This window comes from Opisthocomus hoazin, chromosome 2, assembly GCF_030867145.1.
Source record: "Opisthocomus hoazin isolate bOpiHoa1 chromosome 2, bOpiHoa1.hap1, whole genome shotgun sequence".
Taxonomy (NCBI): Eukaryota; Metazoa; Chordata; class Aves; order Opisthocomiformes; family Opisthocomidae; genus Opisthocomus; species Opisthocomus hoazin.
This window is the reverse complement of record NC_134415.1, coordinates 31093352-31107791: the sequence shown is the minus strand read 5'-3', so window position 1 is coordinate 31107791 and position 14440 is coordinate 31093352.

Below are 14440 nucleotides of genomic sequence, written 5' to 3'. Positions count from 1 at the left end.
TCTGGGATGAAGGAGGTCCCTTAGCAGAGATGGTCTCCTTCCCTTCCCCCTTTCCTTGTGTTTGGACTCAGCCTATTCCAGCTGTTCTCCATGAACTGCAGGTGCAGGTTGTTTGATGGGAAGGAGGAGATTAGAAAGCCTCTTCATTTCTTGCCATAGATGCAAAAGCAGTAGGGCTGAGGGCTGGCTGAGATGTTGGTCCTTGCAGCCTGTGTTGTAGCTGCAAGTGCTGCGTAACAGTGCTGATGCTCCACGAGGGGAGTAGGTTATTCGGCAAGGGGAGTGTGCGAGGTGCCAGCCTGGGGTGTGAGGGGAAAGGGGACCAAAGTCAAAACTGGTCTTCCTTGTTGCTGCTGTTATCTTGTTCCTGTGCTAAATGGGCTGATGCAGACATCTCCAGTGGGAGGAAGGGCCTGCCACGCTGATGGGACTCACAGCATCCCCTCCGGTTCAGCGTCGTCTGCCGCACGCTGCCCTGCATCAGGTTGAAGTTTGCAGCCACGTAAGTTCTTGCATTTGGTGCTTATTTAAGCCAAAGAGTAGTCCTTGCAGCCCTGAGTAAGTGACTGGCAGCAGAGGAGCTCATGCTTTTGCCTTGGTAAGGATGAGCAGCGCTGCCGCTGCATGCACGAGCGTGGAGTTTGGAGGGCTTGCTCCCTGCTACAGAAACCCCGTCAGCCTTTGTGCTCGTCATGGTGAACAGTAGTAAGCATAGGGTGAAACTTGCCTGGTTTTGCTCCCCGGTGTGATGAACTTGGAAACGATGGGGCTGGGCGACACGGGGTTTGCTGTGGGTCTGTCGATAGCAGAGACAGGCTGGATCAAACCCTTCTTTTGTGCAGACCCATTCCCTTGGAGGGGACTGGACCCGGGCTGGAGGAGAGGAGCTCAGGAATGTTCTGTTCCACTGAAGGCAGCGCTGGGAAATGGGAGCCTAGGAGTAACTTCAGTGGGGGACAGGCTGGGGAGAAATGCTGATTTTTTTCATGCAGGATTTATTGAAGCTAGTGAATGATCACTTGACACGTTTACGCCTGAAGGCAGGATAAATTTAGTTGGGGTTTATACGAGTGTTAGACTGTCTGGAAGCCCTGCCTGTGTGCGTGTGTGCCGGAGATGGCTGCCTTTGAGGTACCCAGTATGATGCGATGTGAATATGTACCTGCGTACCAGTAGAAATCCCCTGTCTGAGCATCACAAACTCCTAGCCAGGAAAAAAAAAAAAGCAGATTTGCCCTCATTTCTAGGAGGAAGCAAGGCTGAAGGGGCAAGGTCCACAGCTGCAAAGGAGTTTAAGCAGACATTGGTGTTGCTTTGCCACAGAAACCTCTAGAAAGGTTATTCCTGACTCTAAGGTCAGAATTGAGTCGTGATCACCCATCCCCTGCTCTTACCACTGGCTGCGACACACTCCCAGCCTCTCCGAGATGGGGTGTGGTTAAAACAAACACAAACTGGGAACATCATGCAGTAGCCTCTGATGCACACGCGGGTGTGAGCGAGGGCAAGACCTGCTTTTCCCCGCTCAGCGTCAGCATTGCATGCTTGTGTGCGAGGTACACCAAAATAGGTACGGTCCTGGAAAACTGGTTACGTCATAACTTACTTTCCATTTCTCCCCTTCAGGAGCTTGGTGTAGACCCCTGAGTGCTTGTTTCTGAGAGCACTACCCTTGAGACCCAGATCTCCTGAGCAGCTCCCCGAGATCCAACTTGCAAAGGCAGGGTGTTCAGAGCAAGTGCTCCTTCTGGTTGTGAGTTTACTTTCTCTTTACAAACTGGGAGCTCAACCAAATGGTGAATTATCGCTGTGTGAGCGTGTTAAGACCTGCTGTAAATCCCTATTAAAGTTAAAACTTCGGTTTGTTGATCTTGCAAGCTATCCTGATTTTAAGGTTGGACTTTCAGAGCCAAGAGATTGTTTAACTTTCCGTGCTAAGTATCTCATATGCTTTATCCTTGTGGGTAACACTGGGGACCAAACCAAATCCCCCGTTTTGTCTTGGCAGTTGATTTTCTGAGGCTTCCTATGACTTTACCTTTCACAAATGTGCTAACATCCTTTGGAGAAAGAAGAATCAAAGGTCCCTCTCCTACCCGCTTGACAGATATAGGCCAGGAGCGTTTCAATGAAGCAATTGTGTAGGAAGTGCATTGTACCTTATGGTCATGAGATCTGCCAACAACTCGTTGTGGGGAGGTGTGTTCGAAAGCACGTGTAGGAACTGACAAGACCAAGGTGGGAGCCACAAGGAGTGTGGGAAAGTGCCAAGCAGACTGGGAGCATTTTGGCCTCCGGTCCTGTTCAGCTGGCTCCCGGCGCATGCACTACCTGCAGCATGAAAGCCTCTGGGAACTGAAAATGCTGATTCAGTAGCGAGAACAAAAATAAAGCATGCTATCTCTTGACAGAGTTAAGGAGGTAATCAAAGAGAGAGAACAAGTGGTTGATGGCTGTCTCATTGGCAGGCATCGGCTTTCCTGTGGCATGTTTGCCTGCTGCTCCTGTAGGTACCACAGAGGAGGTTACTGATGAGCAGGTTTCAAATGGTTTGAGGACAGCCTGACATCAGTAGCTGATAATTAGAGCCATTGGTTCCCCCCTACTCCTCAGCATGCTGCTGCTGGCAGCAAAGGGAGGTGATTCAAGCCATGCCGTGTTCCCAGGAGCAGTCCAGGTGCTGCCAGCCCCCATCATCCTCCCACTGCTGGGTGCCATATTAATCTCTTTGCTCGATTGGGTGCTTCTTTTGCAGAGGGATTTCTTCTGCTATCTCCGCTCTCTCTGTTGAACTTTTGTCCCAATGGAGCATGAGATGGAGGAGAAGTCTCCTTCGTTGTCTTGCTTTAACTATCTTCTGCATCTTCTCCAACCCTGTTGTTCCTCAGAACAGAGGAAAGCAATTTAAAGCCAGTCATTTTCAAGGTGTACTGCAGCAGGATGACTATTTTCAGCTACCCTGGTGGGCTCCTGGTTTGATTTGGGTATTATCCAGGCAGCATCTCTCCTAGGGAGGCCAGAGCCCAAGACCTTCTCCTGCAGCAATTCCTGCTTGAAATCTTGCAACTGCCTGGTTACTAAAAAGAAGGGATGCTGCTGAGATGACAAAACTGCATATTGCAATCACCTGCTGAGTAGCATGCCAGTCTCTGCTTGGTGCTGCTGTCAGGTGTGCAATGAGCTGTAGCAGGACTTAGCCGGTGTGCAGCCAGAAATCCTGCTGGTGACTCAGTGACTGACCTGCTCTTTGCATCTTTACGGAGCGAGTATCCTGGGGTATGTAGAGATATGATCAGAAGCCGTCTGAGCTCCTGTTGAATTTGGCTGGATCCAGTCTGGCTTAAATCCTCCTCCACGAGATGCCCACCTGTTCGGTGTGTTCCTGGGCTGTGACATCAATTTGTCGGAGTGAGCACAGAGCCTGTGAGCTCCTGCCTCAGGGCTGAGTTCATTTCGGTGATGAGGAAAAATAATCTGAAGTCTTATTCCTGGGGATAAGAATTGTTGTGTCTGGGAGGGGGAGAGTTCGGTGCCATACAGAAACACTTAAAGAACCCTAACATGAATCAGGGAGTAAAGTTAAAACATGTAGCAAACTATTTCTGATAGATAAAAGAACTAAACCAGAGGGTAAATGTAATTTGACTCATATGCCTTGTCCTCACACTTCTACACCTTAGCTGCTTTGATGTCTATATATGAGGTGACTTTGGAGGGCATGGATTTATCATGAAGATTTATTTGTCGTGGAGAGATGAAGGAGCTGTCTGGCACTTGGGGGTTTCGTATCAAGTTGCGCTTCTGGCAGATGCCAGGGGAGCATTTAAAGAAGATCGCATTGTAGAGCAGAGTAGTAAGTTGCTATAAGGATGGACAGAGGTTTTTCTGTGATGCAGGGACTCTGAACAGAGAGCCGCTGGAGTTGTAAGATCTGTCTCTGGTCAAGGACAAATGCGGATACAAAATGTCTAGCCAGAGGCATAGGCAGCATCTTCCCTGAGGGCATGTTCTGGTCATTTGTTAAAATCAGCTGGGGTGATGGAAGAGGGTGCTGGCGTGAAAAACTGTGAGATACTGGTAGCTGGGCTAAGGAGCTTGCCTGGAGCCTTTAATGTTATCAGGGGTCTGAACAAGGTCTCCCAGTCGTGAACAAAGCTTTGCTCTGAGAGCATCCATTTGAATGTACTTTTCAAGGCATCCAGTTTTGATGCAGTGCTGTGCATCTGTCTCACATTGCTTTGCTCTGTCTTGCAATACTCCAACACCTGAAACCAAAATTTTGCAGTTACTGATAGTAGTTTCTTTTCCAGCAGGAGGCAAAAGGGTGCCGAGAAGCCCACTGACAGTTTGTGCTCCTTCTCCAAACCCTGATTGGTTTCAGTGGTGCTCCTTGGGTGGCGAGGGCTGTGGTGACCATCAGGTCATGGTGTGAAGTCCAGCTGTGCTTCAGCTGTTGATCCTACTGGAGCGCGACCTGCGGAAACACCCCTCTGGGCTTGGCTCTTCTAGGCTGAGGTCTGTGACAGAGCCTGAAAGGGAAACTCAAGCGCACTGGGTGGGCTGTTTCTGCCAGCTGACTCCGCTGAGCTACTGCCCACATAGCATCAGTAAAAATCTCAGAAAGCTTGAAATGAGAGCCCGATTTCTACTCTGATTTTTTGATGCATATAGAGAATTTGGTGCGCAGTCATGAATGTGCTACCTTTGTCAGGGAATCTAGGCAGATAAAATGTTTACAGGTCTATAGGATCTGTATGAAACATAGTATGTTGGCTATAAGACAGGACTGGGTTTCTTTGGGAGACCTCTCTACCCCTAAGTATCACCCATGTTTGTAAGTAACACTGTGGAAGCCGGAGGCAAGACCTCATCCTTTAGACAGATGCTGTTCTTCTCATTTTGCAGCTGGGGCAGATGAGGGGGATGTCCATGGTCACAGAGTGGAGTGAGGAAAAGAGCCCAGGAACAGAGCCCAGGAGCTAGAACTCCTCTTGCTTTACTAACGTCGCAAAACCATTTCTTAAAACTTTGTATGGTTGCTGATAAATGTGGTGATTAGCTACAACTTCAGACGCTGAGGCCCTTCTCCTTGAAGCCGGAGCAAATTAGGTCTTCACTGTGTCTGGCTGTCCTATATGCACTGAAAAATGCCAGAGCAATTTTAGCTTACACGAAGTGACATGGAAGTCTTATTAGTGCCATTCACTAAACCTCTTTCTACTGCTGTATGAGCATTAGCAAATGGTCTTCTGCACCTTAGCTCCAAATGAAGAGCAATGCATACGTACGGCAGTTTACCATCCTATATTTAACGAAGGCACGATTACGCAGGGATATAGAAGGGGCTGATAAGCCGTTTGAGTACTCTGCAGAGAAATGGCACCAAAATAGTTGTACTGTTGTTTCTAATTGCAACGGATGAGCAGCCCGGCTCATTAATCCTCCCTATCAGCAGCACATAGCCTGTCTGCACCAGAATAGCCCTGATCTCAGCAAACCTGCATCCAGCCCTGGCCCTCTGTTTTCGACGTATTTGGAAAAGACAAGCTTCCACCACAGCCCCAGAGGGACTTGCACTTGGCCTGGCTGCCGTTCCACGGCAGAGATGACCCAGGGCATGAGGGGCTTTGTAGCATCTCAGGAGACTGCCAGGGTGCAGGCAGATGTCTGTGCAACCCCAACTTTGGGCTGAGCAAGAGTGCTGGTTCGGCAGGCCCTGTGGCATCGGCGGTCACACTGGTGAGCAGTGAGCCACCGCACCAGTGTCTCTCATTTCTCAGGCGTGGCGGGGCTGCTGCCCATGCCTGCAACCAACCTGTGTGGTGGGAACGCTGGCCACATCAGCCTCGGACACGGCTGGCATGGCTTTATGCCGCTACAGCCTTGGATTTGAAGCCAGAGGACATAATTCAGAGGGACCTGTTCAGCAAAGGGCCCACAGCATCCTGCTTCTCCCTTGTCTTTTTCCCTTTTCTTCTTGGACACCTGCACAAGGCTTTTCCAGGGTCCATAATGAGTACTGTTAATAAGCCAATTCTGTGTTTTCTTGCTGTCCTCAGTGACTTCAGTCTAAGCTGTGTTTGCAGAAATTTTCTCTCAAGATAAGGTGCAAGCTACTCTTGAAAACTGAACCTGAGTCTTTAATAGCACCCAGCACTGTTGCAATCATCCTGAAATCCTCACAGTAGGAGTCTGGTGTCAGGTACAACATGGATTAGAAAGCCGAGGCTGGGGTCAGATGGCGACTTGGGAAATGTTGCTGCTTAGGGCAGAGGCTGTGCGGTGCATCGTGAGAAGCAGAGTGCTGCCTGCCTGGTATGACAGGGTGGAGGAAAGTCATGCAAAGACACGGACCATAGCGGCAGGGTGAGCACAGGTGCAATGGTACCACTGTTTGGGCTGCTAAATGGGGATTTAGTCTTCTGCACCCATACGGATATGCATGTCACTAAGTATTGTGCAGGCAAGAGATTTGGTTTTGGGACAGGCTAATGCTTGTTGAAAGCTAGGAATGTTTTCCTCATCTATTTCCTTCATTTTAATTGTGCGTATCCTATTGGCTTTGAAGACTGAACAGCCAGACAGCAACATCTTACAGCATAGCCTGACAAGGTGGGAATGTGTCAGCCAAAAGCTGGCAGCCAGCTGCAGCCGGTTGCTCGGTACCAGCCTGGTTCGAGACAGGCTTCTGCAGAGCTGAGCCCTTCCCTGCTCACCACCTTGCAAAGAGCTGCTTCTTGCAAGCCGTTCAATCCAGGGTATGCTGGACCTAATGTCCCTTCCAGCTGAATTCCTGGGATGACTGGGCGGGATATGGCTGGATAAACCACTGGGGAATCAAGTACATAAACTCCTGCTACCTTTGCCTTGCTTTCGCTACGATGACCATGCATTGTACATGAGGAAGCAGAGCAACCATAACTTAGTGCAGTCTGTTAGAGTAAGGGTCACGTATGGAGAAACTGGGCAAAAGGATTTCTGGATCATCTTAAGATCCCAAGGAAGTATGCTATAGTATTTTTGCTTCTTTAATCTCTCCTGTTCTATGTTTCTGTCTGCCAAATATCTGCAGTAACACTCCAGGCACATGGTCTACACCCACAGAATAATGATGTTTTGCCTAATAAAATTCTCCTTTCTGTTTCAACTGGAGACGGCATTTCCCTTTGTTTCCTTTTTCACCTTTAAGGTGAAAAAATTCCAGGCTTTTAATGATTGGAGGTTGGAAAGGCAGAACCACCTTGCTGAAAAGTACCGTGCGTGGGAGTTGCTAAGAAGCAGAGGATGGTACACACAGGGAAAACTGGGTGCAGAAGTGAGAGTCCCTCCTCACCTGGTTTTGAAGGACAATGTAAGATCTCTGCTGAGCGGTGGGGTATCAAGAACACCAGCTCTGGCAGTCAGTTGCTGGACCTCTTGAGATGAGCTGCTGACCAGGGAAAGAAATGGGTCCTAGGAGCTGGGCAGGAGCAAAGCAGTAATTCTGCTTCACGCATTTCTTTATGATATCGTTGGCCTGGTTCAGAGACATGTAAACAGTGACCCAGATAGAAAGAGAATTTCTACATGACCAAAAGTCTACCTTATTCCCTGTTCTGGGCAGCAGGGAGATCTGGGTTGAGATAGGATACCTGTAGAAGGCAATGGAGATGTAGTGTGCCTGTCGAAGGATTTGAGATCCTTCTGGAGTCTTCGGCTTCCCAGGGAGGTCCTGGGACTAGCTGCATCCTGGTGACTGAAATCTAGTTGGGTCCAACTGGCATCCTAATGCTGGGACACAAGGCAGCCCATTGGCAGCTTTGCCCACCTGAGAACCATCTTGGCTTCCCTGCAGCTCTTTCACTGTGAAGGTTAAATTCTGGTGCCTCAGAGGGGTCTTGAGCACTTTGTCATCACCCTGCTGGCTCTGTTAGTCTCATTGCAGTTTCCTGCACTTATGAGAAGGCTCAGGTTTCAGTTCCTTGTAACTTTGCTGAACTTGAGCTATTTGGGGCTAAATTTTTTCATACTGGGTGGGTGTCAAGGCTTAGCATGTCTTTGCACTCATCTGAAGCTGATTTACTCTATTTCCATTGTATTCTTAGGTAATTCTCTTTTAATTTGAACGGACAAGAATTTTTGGAATAAGATGTTTTGAATTTATTCATTAGGAATATGAAAAGAATTTAATTTTCATTAGGAAAATGATTCGTTTCATGAACAGTAAGGCATTGCATGGCATGCATAATTCTAATAAGGTTTTTGTTTGGAAAATAATTGGAAAGAAACCCTTTTGATAAGGTCAGAGTATGTCACTTTGACCTTTTTAGCAATGAAACCATTCAATTGCTCACCCTAAAAAAGGATTTCGTCTTCTGGATGCACATCTAAAATGAAGTAAAGTTGCTGTTGGAAAGAATTGCTTTGAGTTTTGACAAAACTTTTTGATCATCTGTGAATGAACCATATTTTAAATGGCTCAGTGCAGACTTTTTTTTTTTTTAAATGATGATGTTTCTTCCAGTAAGGAATGTCAATATTTCACAGTGGATAATAATCCCTAATAGTAAAAGTGAGCAGAGAGAGGAGCTTTGCCTGCCTGCCTGGTTTGTTTTACAGACTTTGAAGTACCCTGAGGCTGTGGAGGTGCCTTCACAGGGGCTGGTGCAGGGTCTGTGTGGGTCGCCGGTGGGACCGCTGGTGCACAGCACCTGCCTCCACTGCCTGCATCAGGAGTGTGACCCAAATCTGTTAATGATGTCAGAGCTGACATCCTGAAATGTGGCTGTTGCTCTTCCAGGTGAGTCCAAGAGATCACTTGTGGTTGGAGGCAGGTTGGAGAAGGGGCCAGCCTGGCCTTGGTAGGAGAGAGGAAACAGAGAGAGGCTCCTGGGTCCAGTTGGTATGGTCTTCAGGCAGTTTGTTCTGTGGCATGGACTCCTAGTCATGCTCCTGCTAAACCAGACTTTGTGGGGCTATGGTTGAGAAAGGAAAATGTCTGTGTCAATGGCTGACAGCACTTGCAAGACTGCTGCGTCCTGCCTGGAGGGTGAACGTTGACAGTTTGTTCTACCAAGACTGCATGGTTGCAAAGGAGGGCCAGATAGACATGTATACCTGAACTGGGTCTTAATGTGAAGGTGAAATTCTCTTTATAGAAAATAATGATGTATTCTTATGTTTGTGAGAGATCTGAAAAACATATTGACTTACAGAGGCTCCCCAGGGTTTCAAGCTTTCCCAAACTACTACTTCAGTCTCTTCAGCCTGCCGGTCTTAGAGGGAAGTGGAGCTTTCCTTCTAGATGACAGTTTCTACCAATATACTCTATGCCGGTATTTCTCTTCTTCCTTCCTAATGTTTGTTTGCCTGATCCCCTTCGGAGCACTCAGACTAGAAGCTCTCAGCTATGTTTACTGGGAAAAGCCTTCACTTGATACCATGAAAGTAGTAGGAGCAAGCTTTACAGGAGTTTGAAGTTTGTAGTCTTGGGAAGTGCAACTCCTCCTTTGCTATTGACTCTGGGCATGTATTTGAGATGGGTATTCAGTTTTGGATCTCCATGTGAGGGTGCAGCCCAGCTGGGACCCCTGGAAGCTGTCGACTCCAAGCCAACATCAAGAACAGACCATGCTGCTGAGGGTGGTGCTGTGGCTGTAGCAATGTCGTGTTCCCACTCTGAGAGATGCGAGCTCCTTCAGCCCTATCTCTGGAGCACATCCTGACCCAAGGCTGGCCACCAGTCAGTGCAGGGGTTACAGCAGGGGCTGATGTCCATGATCTAGCATCTCATCTGACAGCTATGTCAGGGGAGGTTTCCTTGTTTATGGTCCTCTTTCCCTGCAGGCAGACATTTATGTGCTGAAGTGTGATTTTAATTCTCATCCTCAGCACTGTTGCCTGTAAAATGAGGTGATGGAATTGCTTGCATCTCGGGGCTCAGTGCTCCTTGCAGAAAGTGTGGATGCAAGATGTGAAGGTGGAGGTCCTCAAAGAGGAGCTGTGGCCTAAGGAGAAAATGCCGGTGCACTTCTCTGGATTCACCCTGAAAGCGCTTGAAGAGCACTTGATGCCTCATGTGGTAACAGGATAGGAATGATTATTAACGAGAGCAGGAAAATTAATATGTTTGTGAAACAATATCATGCAACTGAGGTCAATGTAGCTCTTTGAATTTCCAATGGGCAATTCAAGATGTATGGAGTATCAAAGTTTGTACGCTTGAGAGCCAAGGGCCTCACGTTGCCCATGATTGATTGACTTCTTCAGCTCTGTTTTCCTAGTTCTCAGCCGTGCCGACAGCCCTGTGCCCGAAGCGCTGTGCTTATTCTGAGCTTGAGTGAAAGCACATATTTCCTGTTGCAAGATGCTAGTAAGAAGTCAAGGTATGCCTGAGCACCAAGATAGAGATAAAGGCAACACATGGCTTTTATAATTCAGAGCACTTAATTCATCTTGGGGAAGAACGTTCCTGTCGTCTTTTCACTATATGACCCCCATGCCTTTGTGCATAATTATACTGGGTCAGTCAGAGAAAGCAGCAAAAGGGTTTAGGTATTCACTAGGGATGATTAGTGCTAAATTAAAGGAGGTTTGATGTTTAGCATAGTCAAGAAAATCACGAAAGGAAGAAAGCAACATGTTGAAGTTGGTTTCTCTGTGATAAAAGAGAACAAGCAGTAAAAGCTGGTACAAAGACCTACAATACAATATAAGAAAATTAGCTGAAAATGTGCTGAAAAGAACAAAATGGTTCATAATTATGATGAAACCAGTTCTGTGTAGAAGCTGCTATCTAAGGTCGAGTTAGAAGCAAGGAAAGTATGCCAAAAAGGGATTTTAATAGCTTTATAACGTATATATTTTTTTGTAGTTGTATTTTACCTCTTATTTCTTTAAAAAGCATCTGCCTGTGGTTTGCAGGACAGTTACCAGGGGCATTTGTTTCATTTCATACAGAGAATTCCACTGATGAGGTAAAAAATATAATTTAAAATAATTGTCCAGCAAAATTTCTCTATTAAAATGTAAATTTCAGAATTTTGTGTCTTGCTTGCACAGTTTTGGTTTTGTATGGATGAAACTAGGATTGCCTCCTCTGAATTACTCTATAAAGTTTTTAACATTTTTTGGAAAGTTGCTAGCAAAATTTTTACAGACTTGTGATCACAGCATTAGCCATCTGATTTGCTCAAAAATGTCCTTGCAATTAGCAGTTTGCGTAAATTTTTAAGAACATGAGAGACACACAGTCTTTGTGCTATGGCATTTTCTGCATGTTTTTGAACATTGGCCTCATGAAAAATCTGTGCGGTTTCTTGGAAGACCCCAGTTAGAACTTGTCCAAATATTCAGTGTGGCATAGCTGAGCGAGCACATGTTCAGAAACCAGGAAAATGGAGGATACTGTTGAGGTGTCCCACCTGTTGGGCTGGTGACCCAGCGAAGGGAGCATGGGCATCCTCAGCTCTCCAGGAGAGGATTTCTCACCCTGATGAGACTCAGTGGTGGAAAGTGAAGTAGCTAGAGAGACAGTCTGCTGCTTCTACATTAACAGCTCCATGTCCCCTGCCAAAGCCCAGGTGACTGATGAGTTTGCAGACCTCCTTTTAAGCATCTTATTTTCCTTTTTATTGCCTTTGGGCTGAAGTCCCCAAAGCTTCTAAGCTCCTGCAAAGTGAAACCCTCTCAAACCACTGATCTCTAAAGCCCTGTGAACACTGCCTGAAGCTGAAGCTCTCGGGGAATTGAAGGCTTTCGTGTGCCTGGTTCCCGTTGCTCCTTTCCCCAAGTTCTGGTTGTGTTCTGTAAATGGAAACGTAGACCTTATTTGTAAAGAAAAGTATCTTTCTTTTTCTAGACACTGCCCCCCCCCTTTTTTTATATTTTCAACATTCAGTTACCGTGTTCCAGACAGAATGCAATATTTCTCAGAAAAAATGGTCCTTTTTTCTTCCTTATCAGCCCCACTCTAACCCAGAAAATAAATCAGTGAAAGTTCAAATTCCAGTCTAGTTATCAAAACCACAATGCTGGAGTGATTACAAAATAAGTCTGCCTCTCTGTACCCATGCTTTAAAAATTGCTCACTAATTTTGGCAGTTCAAGCCACAATTTGTATACCTATTTGAAAAAGGCTACTTATAAATCCAGATTTTCAAGGTTTATCGTGTTTAGAACAGCTTTTTGGATTGTGATGATTGTCAGTCATGCTTAGAATCTGACCCACCTCAGTCCACTGACAGCATATTTTTCCCACTAGTGGTAGTTCACTCTGTTTATTTTGCTGTTGCTCAGCTTTGCTTCTTCATCTTCTCCTTAACTGACCCTGAGGTTGAATGCCACAGGAATAACCTTCCACAAACAATTAGCTAGCCTGCTTTCTGTCATCCTAACCACATACTAGCTGGGTGATGGACTAATTTTATTTCAAGCTCACTCAGTAATCCTTTAAAGGATTTCTTTTTGAATGCAAATAAGGGGATAAATATTTAATGTAATTATTTTATTAATGTACTTTACATCATGTTTTTTACCTTAATTGTGTTACGATTTTTATATCCTTACTGCATTACAACCCTGATAGCAACACTGAGTTTTGAAATTTAAATGAACAACTTATTTAACTTCTAAGTTGGAAAGAAATAAACCTCATTCCTTGCTTCTAAGCTACTCTGACGTGACAAATTCTATTTCTGAAGCACTGTGTTCCTGTGATCTCCCCCCTTCCTAGTGGACAGCAAGGTCTTTAAGTTTCTACTTGAGAAACTAATTTGGCTTTGAGTGTTAACTCTGTAGCTTCTGGTGATCAGGTGTCTTGGCAGAAGGGTGATGGCGTAAGTCCGTCTTCGTTGTCAGGTCACTTCTCAAATCCAGTCCAGCCAGGTGGCTTCTAAAAGCTGAGAGATATCTGTGGTGTGTGTGAAAGGCATCAGTTAATTGTGATTTGAGCATCAGTAAAACCCAATTGTGGGTTGAAACATGCAGTCCTCTATTAAAATCTGTGTATTGCACTACGCAAGCAATTTAATGAGCAGCAGATCAGTCTGCATAGTTTTATTTTAAAGGCATTGTTACTCTTGGTCTACGTGCATGGGCAGGGAAACTGAGCTACCTTTCTTTTTTTTTATTTTAAAGTGATGTAGTACTACTGCCAGCCTGGATGAAGTTCTTTGGCAAGAACACTCTTGCCCTCAGTGATTACTTGCAGTCTATGAATGTTACTTAAAAATAATAAACAAATCTGCTGCCCGAATCTATAGAAGCCTTTTCATAAATGCTGAAACCATCTCGAAACATAGTAATTGCATCCAGGCAGGGCTGAATAGCATTTCTGAGTGGCATAAAATTTGGCGTGAGAAACAGTTGAATTAAATAGCTTTAATGAAGCAAATGTAAGACATTTTAAACAGAAATAGCTTTCTGGATAATGAACAGAACCACAGTCCTCTCTCCACATCTGTCTCTGGTTGATCATGAAGGAGGGGACTTGGTTAAGAGGACATAGGTTAGGACTGAGCTTGCACAAGAAATAGCATTTTCTAACTGTCTGGAAAGGGTGGAAATAGGCAGTTGGGAATGAGAATTTTCATCAGAGGAAATGATGGGTTGATGCAATCATTATGCAGTTCTTAAAAAGGGAGTTGGAAATGATACTGAGTCTGGGACATCTGCACCTTGCTCAAAAATGTCTGTGTCAAAAACTGTGATAACTACTGTAGTTCAGCCTAAGGTAACGGTGAGCGGTCCCAAGAGATCCAGATGTTCCCGATGATTTTCCTTTGGAAAGGGAGTTGCTCGGGGAGGGTGAGATACCATTTCATGCACACGTATGAAATGCCAATGCTGAGTTACTGAAGTCTGTGTTGCCACGTGCTTTGCCTCCTATCCCTGTGGCAGGTTTGCAGAGACTCCTGACTTGAACCTCGGTGGCACAAGGATGGTGAGAAGTGTCTCCCTTACAGCCTCTGATCTCAGGGGCCTGTGTTCCCTAAGTCTATAGGCTGGGAGCCCCAAGGGTATACGGGAATCCAGCCTTTCATTATAAACGTGGCATAAAATTGGAGTAAAGCTGAAACTAAAAGGGAATTAAAATTCATAAAATGCTGGATGTCATATAAAATTGAATAGCCAGAAACTGGTGTGAAGTACAGTCTCATCATAAAATCGTTGCTTATCTAATTAGATGTAATAGGATCAAAATACTTCAATTAAAAATCATAAAATGACAATAACTACAGGAGAGTATGAATTATAGCATGGCTAAAACTCATGAAACTTGGTGTCAGTTTTCATGCATGCATTGCTAGAAGTGGCTAAAGCAGTAGCTGTGGTGAAACACAGCTTTCTTAGAGCTACATGACAGAAAGATGTGGGCTGCTCACAAGAGTCTGGGTCTGAGGTTTTGACTACGCACCAGTGCCCTGTTTCCAGAAAACAATGAGCTGGCTTCCTCATGAGG